The 10780-nt window shown below is 49.5% G+C and overlaps 1 non-coding gene across 1 annotated transcript; it reads right to left on the minus strand.

The window, feature by feature from the left end:
- Positions 1-10653: 10653 nt before the first annotated feature.
- LOC138273980 (small Cajal body-specific RNA 4) lies at positions 10654-10780 on the minus strand. The gene has a single exon (XR_011200352.1). It is a non-coding gene; the product is annotated as a small Cajal body-specific RNA 4 (non-coding RNA).

Consider the following 10780-nt stretch of genomic DNA (forward strand, 5'->3'; position numbering starts at 1 on the left):
GCGGCCGGGTGCAGTGTGCAAACATGTGTCGGGTTTTAGATAGGAAGTAATGGGGAGACCTGGGGGTCTCTTCAACGATGCAGGCAGGCACGGGGGGCTCCTTGGGGCAGCCACCACCTGGGCTAGGCAGACGGTCGCCTGGGGGGTCGCTCCTGCACTGGAGTTCGGTTCCTTCAGGTCCTGGGGGCTGCGGGTGCAGTGCTGGTTCCAGGCATCGGGTCCCTTGTTACAGGCAGTCGCGGTCAGGGGGAGCCCCTGGATTCCCTCTGGAGGCGTCGCTGTGGGGGCTCAGGGGGGTAGTCTCTGGTTACTCACGGGCTCGCAGTCGCCGGGGAGTTTTCCCTGAAGTGTTGGTTTTCTGCAGGTCTGTAGGAGGCTGGACTGGCTTGTAGTGAGTACCAAGGGGTACTTACACCTTGCACCAGGCCCAGGTATCCCTTATTAGTGTATAGGGTGTCTAGCAGCTTAGGCTGATATATAATGGTAGCTTAGCAGAGCAGCTTAGGCTGAACTAGGAGACGAGTGAAGCTCCTACAGTACCACTAGTGTCACTTGCACAATATCATAAGAAAACACAATACACAGATATACTAAAAATAAAGGTACTTTATTTTTATGACAATATGCCAAAGTATATCAGAATGTACCCTCAGTATGAGGATAGCAAATATACACAAGATATATGTACACAATACCAAAAATATGCAGTATAGTCTTAGAAAACAGTGCAAACAATGTATAGTTACAATAGGATGCAATGGGGACACATAGGGATAGGGGCAACACAAACCAAATACTCCAAAAGTGGAATGCGAACCACGAATGGACCCCAAACCCATGTCACCTTGTAGAGGGTCGCTGGGACTATTAGAAAATAGTTAGGGTTAGAAAAATAGCCCACCCCAAGACCCTGAAAAGTGAGTGTAAAGTGCACTAAAGTTCCCCAAAGGACATATAAGTCGTGATACGGGAATTCTGCAGGAAAGACACAAACCAGCAATGCAACAACGATGGATTTCCAGTCTAGGGTACCTGTGGAACAAGGGGACCAAGGCCAAAAGTCACAAGCAAGTCGGAGATGGGCAGATGCCCAGGAAATGCCAGCTGTGGGTGCAAAGAAGCTGCTACTGGACAGTAGAAGCTGAGGATTCTGCAGGAACGATAAGGGCTAGAGACTTCCCCTTTGGAGGATGGATCCCCCACGCCGTGGAGTCTCGTGCAGAAGTGTTTTCCTGTGGAAATACAGCCAACAAGCCTTGCTAGCTGCAAATCGTGCGGTAAGGGTTTTTGCGTGCTGCTGTGGCCCAGGAGGGACCAGGATGTCGCCAATTGCGTCTGGGGACAGAGGGGGCGTCGAGCAAGACAAGGAGCCCTCTCAGAAGCAGGCAGCACACGCAGAAGTGCCGGAACAGGCACTACGAAGAGGAGTGAAACGGTGCTCACCCGAAGTTGCACAAAGGAGTCCCACGTCGCCGGAGGGCCACTTAGAAAGTCGTGCAATGCAGGTTAGAGTGCCGTGGACCCAGGCTTGGCTGTGCACAAAGGATTTCCGCCGGAAGTGCACAGAGGCCGGAGTAGCTGTAAAAGTTGCGGTTCCCAGCAATGCAGTCTGGCGTGGGGAGGCAAGGACTTACCTCCACCAAACTTGGACTGAAGAGTCACTGGACTGTGGGAGTCACTTGGACAGAGTTGCTGGAACCAAGGGACCTCGCTTGTCGTGCTGAGAGGAGACCCAGAGTACCGGTAATGCAGTTCTTTGGTGCCTGCGGTTGCAGGGGGAAGATTCCGTCGACCCACGGGATATTTCTTCGGAGCTTCTAGTGCAGAGAGGAGGCAGACTACCCCCACAGCATGCACCACCAGGAAAAAAGTCGAGAAGGCGGCAGGATCAGCGTTACAGAGTTGCAGTAGTCGTCTTAGCTACTTTGTTGCAGTTTTGCAGGCTTCCAGCACGGTCAGCAGTCGATTCCTTGGCAGAAGGTGAAGAGAGAGATGCAGAGGAACTCTGATGAGCTCTTGCATTCGTTATCTAAGGAATTCCCCAAAGCAGAGACCCTAAATAGCCAGAAAAGAGGGTTTGGCTACTTAGGAGAGAGGATAGGCTAGCAACACCTGAAGGAGCCTATCAGAAGGAGTCTCTGACGTCACCTGCTGGCCCTTGTTACCATTGACCACACCTGCCAATTAGTAGCTCAGATATCCCAATGTTAATATGCTTGATCATGTGTTCCCATTAGTAGGGACTATGACTCAGCGCAGCATCTAACCATTCAGCAAGTTACAAGTCGCTGGGTTCTTCACGTAATGCACTATGAACTGATCGTCCATATGCCTGGAAGTGTGTCCCGCTCCCCACTCTGGTGCATCAAAGCTTGTCATATGGAACAAATCAAAGACGTGCTTCCGGCCACAAATTAAGTAAAAACCCTAAATATGTTAAACCTTGTAAATGCCTATGTAGCCATGGATTAATCCCCATTACGTGCATCAGTTATTAAACTGTACCGAAGAAGATCATAGAATTCGGTAACTGAGCACAGAGTATTACAAACTGAGAATTTTACTATTAGGTGAAAAACAGTAACTAGATTGTGCCACAGCAGTGCCAGAAGACGGCAGGAAAAGAAATTAACCTTAACACTGGATAGAGCTGCTGAGATGAACGACCTAGAACAGATTGACAAACCAATTATTCAATTGTCCCTTTTAGTTATTTTGGCCCGTGAGGGCAGACGGGGCGCGTTGAGGATCAAGAAAGTCGGCTTGATCAAATCAGAAATCCTCATATGAGAGTACAATATTTAGGCTGCACTGAATTAATCCTTGCAAAAAGTTAAGGTGCAAGATCGAGGTGGTCATTACAACCCTGGCGGATGGTGTTAAAGCGGCGGTAAGACCGCCAACAGGCTGGCGGTAAAAAGTTAGCAATTACGACCGTGGCGGAAACAGCCAACAAAGACAGCCACTTTAACACTCCGACCGCCACAGCGGTACAAACAAACAGCTCGGCGGTCACCGCCAACAGACAGGCGGAGGACAATGTACCACCCACACTATTATGACAGGCCAATCCGCCACCTTTTCCGGGGCGGATACACCGCGGATAAAAACACGGCGGAAACAGGAATCTCGAAGGGAAAACGCTCACCTCTACACACTCCACGAGGAAGGAGGACACCATGGACCCGGAACTCCAAATTCTCCCTGCGATTGTCTTCCTGCTCCTGTACCAGGAGCACCAACGCCGGCGGCGATGACTACGTTGAGTACTGCACCTACGAAACAGGGGAGGGGGGAGGGAAAAAACAGGGATACACACACGCAACACCCCCACACCCACCCACGACAACACACACACTAATACATATTTATACATTATATTTACACCCCCCCCCCCCCCCCCGGAAGAATGCAAAGACAAAAGGAAATGAGTGTAACCATAGTAATATATAAAAAATCAGTAAGCAAAAATATACATATATACACTATTAACAAAAATATACACCAAGATTATTAGTCCAGGTATTGCACCATTCATAGTCCGTGGACCACTGGGCCCACAATGCATGGGCGAGGCCCACACACGATACCAGATCACAACAGAGAGAACACTGCAGGGGCATCAGATAGAAATACAACAGGCACCACAGGGGGAAGGGAAGGGGGGGCACCTCAGCCGGATGAGTGCACGACGCCAGATCCACGAGGGGCCTCCATGCCCATTGATGTATCCTGGGAAGTGCAAAGCCACAGTCTCTCAAGTCTCTACAGTGGGTGGTTTGCCCACTGCTGCATCCTGGGGAGTGCAAAGCCACAGTCTCACAAGTCTCTACAGTGGGTGGTTTGCCCACTGATCACTCCTGGGGAGTGCAAAGCCACAGTCTCTTAAGTCTATACAGTGGGTGGTTGTAAGGGAATGGATCCCTGTTGCAGTTACCCCCCACTTTTTACCTGATACTGATACCGACTTGACTGAGAAGTGTGCTGGGACCCTGCTAACCAGGCCCCAGCACCAGTGTCTTTCACCTAAAATGTACCATTGTCTCCACAATTGGCACAACCCTGGCACCCAGGTAAGTCCCTTGTAACTGGTACCCCTGGTACCAAGGACCCTGATGCCAGGGAAGGTCTCTAAGGGCTGCAGCATGTCTTATGCCACCCTAGGGACCCCTCACTCAGCACAGACACACTGCTGGCCAGCTTGTGTGTGCTGGTGGGGAGAAAATGACTAAGTCAACATGGCACTCCCCTCAGGGTGCCATGCCAACCTCACACTGCCTGTGGCATAGGTAAGTCACCCCACTAGCAGGCCTTACAGCCCTAAGGCAGGGTGCACTATACCACAGGTGAGGGCATAGCTGCATGAGCATTATGCCCCTACAGTGTCTATGTCTATTCTTAGAGATTGTAAGTACAGTGTGGCCATATTAAGTATATGGTCTGGGAGTTTGGCAAAAACAAACTCCACAGCTCCATAATGGCTACACTGAATACTGGGAAGTTTGGTATCAAACTTCTCAGAATAATAAACCCACACTGATGCCAGTGTTGGATTTATTAAAAAATGCACACAGAGGGCATCTTAGAGATGCCCCCTGTATTGTACCCAATTGTTCAGTGCAGGACTGACTGGTCTGTGCCAGCCTGCTGCTCAGAGACGAGTTTCTGACCCCATGTGGTGAGGGCCTTTGTGCTCTCTGAGGACAGAAACAAAAGCCTGCTCTGGGTGGAGGTGCTTCACACCTCCCCCCTGCAGGAACTGTAACACCTAGCAGTGAGCCTCAAAGGCCCAGGCTTCGTGTTACAATGCCCCAGGGCACTCCAGCTAGTGGAGATGCCCCCCCCCCTTGACACAACTCCCACTTGTGGCGTCAAGTCCAGGGGAGATAATGAGAAAAATAAGGAGGAGTCACCCACCAGTCAGGAGAGCCCCTAAGGTGTCCTGAGCTGAGGTGACCCCTGCCTGTAGAAATCCTCCATCTTGATTTTGGAGGATTCCAATAGGAATAGGGATAGGGATGTGCCCCCCTCCCCTCAGGGAGGAGGCACAAAGAGGGTGTAGCCACCCTCAAGGACAGTAGCCATTGGCTACTGCCCTCCCAGACCTAAACACACCCCTAAATTCAGTATTTAGGGGCTCCCCAGAACCTAGGAAACTAGATTCCTGCAACCTAATACGAAGAAGGACTGCTGAGCTGAAAAACCTGCAGAGAAGACAGAGACACCAACTGCTTTGGCCCCAGCTCTACCGGCCTGTCTCCCCACTTAAAAACAACTGTTCCACAGGGTCCAGCGACCTCTGAAGCCTCAGAGGACTACCCTGTATCTAAAAGGACCAAGAACTCCTGAGGACAGCAGTTCTGCTCCAAGGAAGAAGCATCTTTGCAACAAAGAAGCAACTTTTAAAGAACACGCGTTTCCCGCCGGAAGCGTGAGACTTTGCACTCTGCACCCGACGCCCCCGGCTCGACTTGTGGAGAACCAACACTACAGGGAGGACTCCCCGGCAACTGCGAGCCTGTGAGTAGCCAGAGGTGACCCCCCTGAGCCCCCACTGCGACGCCTGCAGAGGGAATCCAGAGGCTCCCCCTGACCGCGACTGCCTGCTTCTAAGAACCCGACGCCTGATAAGGACACTGCACCCGCAGCCCTCAGGACCTGAAGGATCCGACCTCCAGTGCAGGAGCGACCCCCAGGTGGCCCTCTCCCTTGCCCAGGTGGTGGCTACCCCGAGGAGCCCCCCCCCCCTTTGCCTGCATCGCTGAAGAGACCCCCGAGTCTCCCATTGAACTACATTGCAAACCCGACGCCTGTTTGCACACTGCACCCGGCCGCCCCCGTGCAGCTGAGGGTGTACTTTTTATGCTGACTTGTGTCCCCCCCAGTGCCCTACAAAACCCCCCTGGTCTGCCCTCCGAAGACGCGGGTACTTACCTGCTGGCAGACTGGAACCGGGGCACCCCCTTCTCCATTGAAGCCTATGTGTTTTGGGCACCACTTTGACCTCTGCACCTGACCGGCCCTGAGCTGCTGGTGTGGTAACTTTGGGGTTGCCTTGAACCCCCAACGGTGGGCTACCTTGGACCCAACTTTGAACCCTGTAAGTGTTTTACTTACCTGTGAACCTAACAAATACTTACCTCCCCCAGGAACTGTTCATTTGTGCAGTGTGTCCATTTTTTTAATAGCTTATTGCCATTTTGCCAAATCTCTACATGCTACTGTGATGATTCAAAGTTCCCAAGATACCTGAGTGAAATACCTTTCTTTTAAAGTATTGTTTGTAAATCTTGAACCTGTGGTTCTTAAAATAAAGTAAGAAAATATATTTTTCTATATAAAAACCTATTGGCATGGAGTAACTCTGAGTGTGTGTTCCTCATTTATTGCCTGTGTGTGTCCAACAAATGCTTAACACTACCCTCTGATAAGCCTACTGCTCGACCACACTACCACAAAATAGAGCATTAGAGTTATCTCTTTTTGCCACTATCTTACCTCTAAGGGGAACCCTTGGACTCTGTAAATGCTATTTCTTACTTTGAAATAGTACATACAGAGCCAACTTCCTACACATATCCTTTCACAAACCTCCTATAGTAACCAGTCAAGCCAAGGAATGCCCTGACATGAGTCTGGGTTTTTGGACCTACCCAGTCCAGAATAGTCTGGATCTTGGGTTGGAGTGGCTGAACTTGGCCTCTACCTACAAGGTGTCCCAAGTAAACCACAGTACCCTGCCCTACCTGACATTTAGATGCATTGATAGCGAGGCCTGCTGCTTGCAGGGCCTGCAAAACCTTCTTCAGGTGGACCAGGTGATCCTGCCAGCTGGAGCTAAAGACAGCAATATCACCAAGATAAGCTGCACTAAAGGACTCCACGCCAGCAAGGACTTGATTCACCAACCTTTGGAAGGTGGCAGGGGCATTCTTTAAGCGAAAGGGCATCACAGTAAACTGGTACTGGCCATCAGGTGTAGAGAATGCTGTTTTCTCTTTTGCTCCTGGTGCCATTCTTATTTGCCAGTACCCTGCTGTCAAGTCAAAGGTACTCAAGTATTTGGCAGCACCCAATTTGTCAATTAACTCATCTGCTCTTGGGATGGGATGATCATCTGTCTTCGTGACAGAATTAAGCCCTCTGTAGTCCACACAGAACCTCATCTCTCTCTTGCCATCTTTTGTGTGAGGTTTGGGGACTAAGACCACTGGGCTAGCCCAGGGACTGTCAGAGTGCTCAATTACTCCCAACTCCAGCATCTTGTGGACTTCCACTTTCATGCTTTCCTTAACTTGATCAGACTGTCTAAAAATGTTGTTTTTGACAGGCATGCTGTCTCCAGTGTCCACATCATGGGTACACAGGTGTGTCTGACCAGGGGTTAGGGAAGAGAGCTCAGCAAACTGCAGGAGGACATGCCTACAGTCAGCTTGCTGTTGGCCAGAGAGGGTGTCTGAGTAGACCACTCAATCTACTGAGCCATCTTTAGGGTCAGAGGAGAGGAGATCAGGGCGAGGCTCACTCTCTGCTTCCTGGTCCTCATCTGTAACCATTAACATGTTTACATCTGCCCTGTCATGAAAGAGTTTGAGGCGGTTCACATGGATCACCCTTTTGGGGGTCCTGCTAGTGCCTAGGTCTACCAGGTAGGTGTCTGACTCTTTCTCTCTAGCACTGGGTAAGGGCCACTCCATCTGTCCTGATGTGCCCTGGGAGCCACAGGCACCAGAACCCAGACTTTCTGCCCTGGCTGAAACTCAACCATAGCAGCCTTTTGGTCATACCACATCTGGAGTTGTTGGCTGGCCTCAAGTATTTTGCTTGCCTTTTCCATGGACTCTGCCCCCCTTGAACATAGGCCTAGTACATAGTCCACCACATCTTGTTTAGGCTCATGGAGAGGTCACTCCCAGCTTTCTTTTACAAGAGCCAGTGGTCCCCTAACAGGATGGCCAAACAAAAGTTCAAAGGGGGAAACCCCTACTCCCTTCTAAGACACCTCTCTGTAGGCGAAAAACAGGGATGGCAAGAGGACATCCCATCTACTTTTGAGTTTTTCAGGGAGCCCCATGATCATGCCCTTCAATGTCTTGATAAATCTTTCCACAAGTCCATTGGTTTGTGGATGGTATGGTGTGGTGTATTTGTAAGTCACCCCACTCTCATTCCACATATGTTTCAGGTAAGCTGACATGAAGTTGGTACCTCTGTCAGAAACCACCTCCTTAGGAAATCCAACTCTGGTAAAAATACCAATGAGTGCTTTGGCTACTGCAGGGGCAGTAGTGGACCTAAGGGGAATTGCTTCAGGGTACCTAGTGGCATGATCCACTACCACTAGGATATACTGATTCCCTGATGCTGTGGGAGGTTCAAGTGGACCCACTATATCCACTCCCACTCTTTCAATGGGGACCCCCACCACTGGAAGTGAAATGAGGGGAGGCTTTGGGTGGCCACCGGTCTTACCACTGGCTTGACAGGTGGCACAGGAGGAACAAAACTCCTTCACCTTCTGGGACATGTTGGGCCAACAGAAATGGTTGACTAACCTCTCCCATGTCTTGGTTTGTCCCACATGCCCAGCAAGGGGAATGTCATGGGCTAAGGTCAGAATTAACTCCCTAAACACCTGCCTGAGGCACTACCACTCTCCTAGTGGCACCAGGTTTTGGATCTCTTACCTCAGTGCAAAGGAGTCCATCTTCCCAATAGACCCTGTGGGTCCCACTGACATTTCCTTTTGTTTCCTCAGCAGCTTGCTGCCTAAGGCCTTCAAGAGAGGGACATGTTTCTTGCCCCTTCCACAGTTGTTCCCTTGTGGGTCCGCCTGGGCCCAAGAGCTCAACCTGATAGGGTTCTAACCCCATAGGCTCAGTTCCCTCATTTTCTCCCCATCAGCACATACAAGCTGTGAAGCAGTGTGCATGTGCTAAGTGAGGGGTCTCTAGGGTGGCATAAGGCATGCTGCAGCCCTTAGAGACCTTGGTACCAGGGATACCAGTTACAAGGGACTTACCTGAGTGCCAGGGTTGTGCCAATTGTGTAGACAAAGGTACAGTTTAGGTAAAGAGTAAGAACACTGGTGCTGGGGCCTGGTTAGCAGCATCAAAGCACACTTTCAAATCATAACTTATTATCAGCAAAGGCAAAAGGTTTGGGGGTAACCATGCCAAGGAGGCATTTCCGTACAGACAACTAAAATACAGCCAAATGGCCGCCAAAGGACCGCCAAAAGACAGCCAAATGGTCGCCAAAGGACCGCCAAAAGACAGCCAAATGGCCGCCAAAAGACTTCTGGCCTGGTCTGGAAGTTCACAAGCTAGGATACCCGATGAAGTGTCAAATGAGCCTTGCTCCTCTAATTGGAAATATTAGTATACTGTGGCCTGGCTCTGTGGTATGCACACCTGGCATGTGACAGCCTCCTGTACCCATATATAAATTTATTTAGAACCATGCTGGCCTCTCAACCCTTTCAAAGGCTTTCTTGGCCTGCAACATAGGAAGATGCACAGGGTGAAAGCACAGAACTGCACTGGACTAGATTACTCAGAATCTTTAACAGGCTTGGTGTTGAACATTAATCTTATCCTAGGGGCTCAATACACAATATGCAATGCAAGAGAGCTAGCTCCACAAAAGAAAACTATGATGCAGACCGGCTCGCAGTTCAACATTCAAAGCCCGTATTCTGTAGGAATTATGCTCACCGTGACATCCAGATGAGGCCCTGGAACCATTTCTCTCTGGGAGTTCGGTTTTTATGCCCATAAGAGGTGGAATGGACGAAGACATTACGTTCCTGTCAGCAAAAACAAAAATGTTACTGAAAAAAGCGATACCCATGATTTCAAGAAGCAAAAATATTATTTTCTGGTACACCCACAGCCTACTGGAAGCCTAGTCCTCCTTCTGAATTTTACACAGAAGCATAGCCCCTCAAGTACACAGAAATGTGTGTGGAGGGGCAGAGGGAAAATAAACAAGTCCAAGAAATAAACCACCACACAAAGCACCATCTTCACCCCTTGACCTTTCATCACCAAGTACTGCCTGTAACTATCTTTCTCTACAGATAAATCTAGGCTTGCCAGGTTACTGATTGTTCTTCCACTTCACAGATTTAATGAAAAGTATGCATTTTGGTGCAAGCTGGATCTGTACAGAAAGTTTGTCTGTGGTCGGTAACACCAAAACTGTGAGCATCAAGAGCTACTGAAATAGTGTGGGGTCCTGCTTTCCAATGTGGGCAGAATTTTGCTTACACTTGAAAGCATTCAACTTTGTGTCCATATTGTATTAAGGTGTCTTTCAGAGGGCAATTTGTTTTTTTTTACAGTTTTGGTAATATCGGTCTTATTAGCAAGCTGCAAAAAAAGACTTTCACGTAACAGATGGACTTCTTTCACCTGATGTACCCCCAGAAAGGATACAATAAGACATATTGGCGTTGGTGCTATAACATCGCCCATACTAGACGTCACTCCAACGGTGCCCACAGGAAATGTAGAACACTGTCGGAAGCTAGATTACTATCCCTCGCCCCAGTGATCGCACTGAAAGAATTCTCCCACTGTTCAAAGCCAACACAGCCATGATGCATACTGCCACTAGAGCGCAACAACAATGAGCAAATGAGAACAGGGCAAATGTAGGAAGTAGTAACACGTCACTAGCTCTTCTTGAAACTGACAGTTCTTTACTTCCCTTTACTCTAGGGAGATAGTATCAGCAGAGCCTTACTTCATAGGCCCAACCTTCTTAATCCTCCATT

This window comes from Pleurodeles waltl, unplaced genomic scaffold (assembly GCF_031143425.1).
Source record: "Pleurodeles waltl isolate 20211129_DDA unplaced genomic scaffold, aPleWal1.hap1.20221129 scaffold_127, whole genome shotgun sequence".
Classification (NCBI taxonomy): Eukaryota; Metazoa; Chordata; class Amphibia; order Caudata; family Salamandridae; genus Pleurodeles; species Pleurodeles waltl.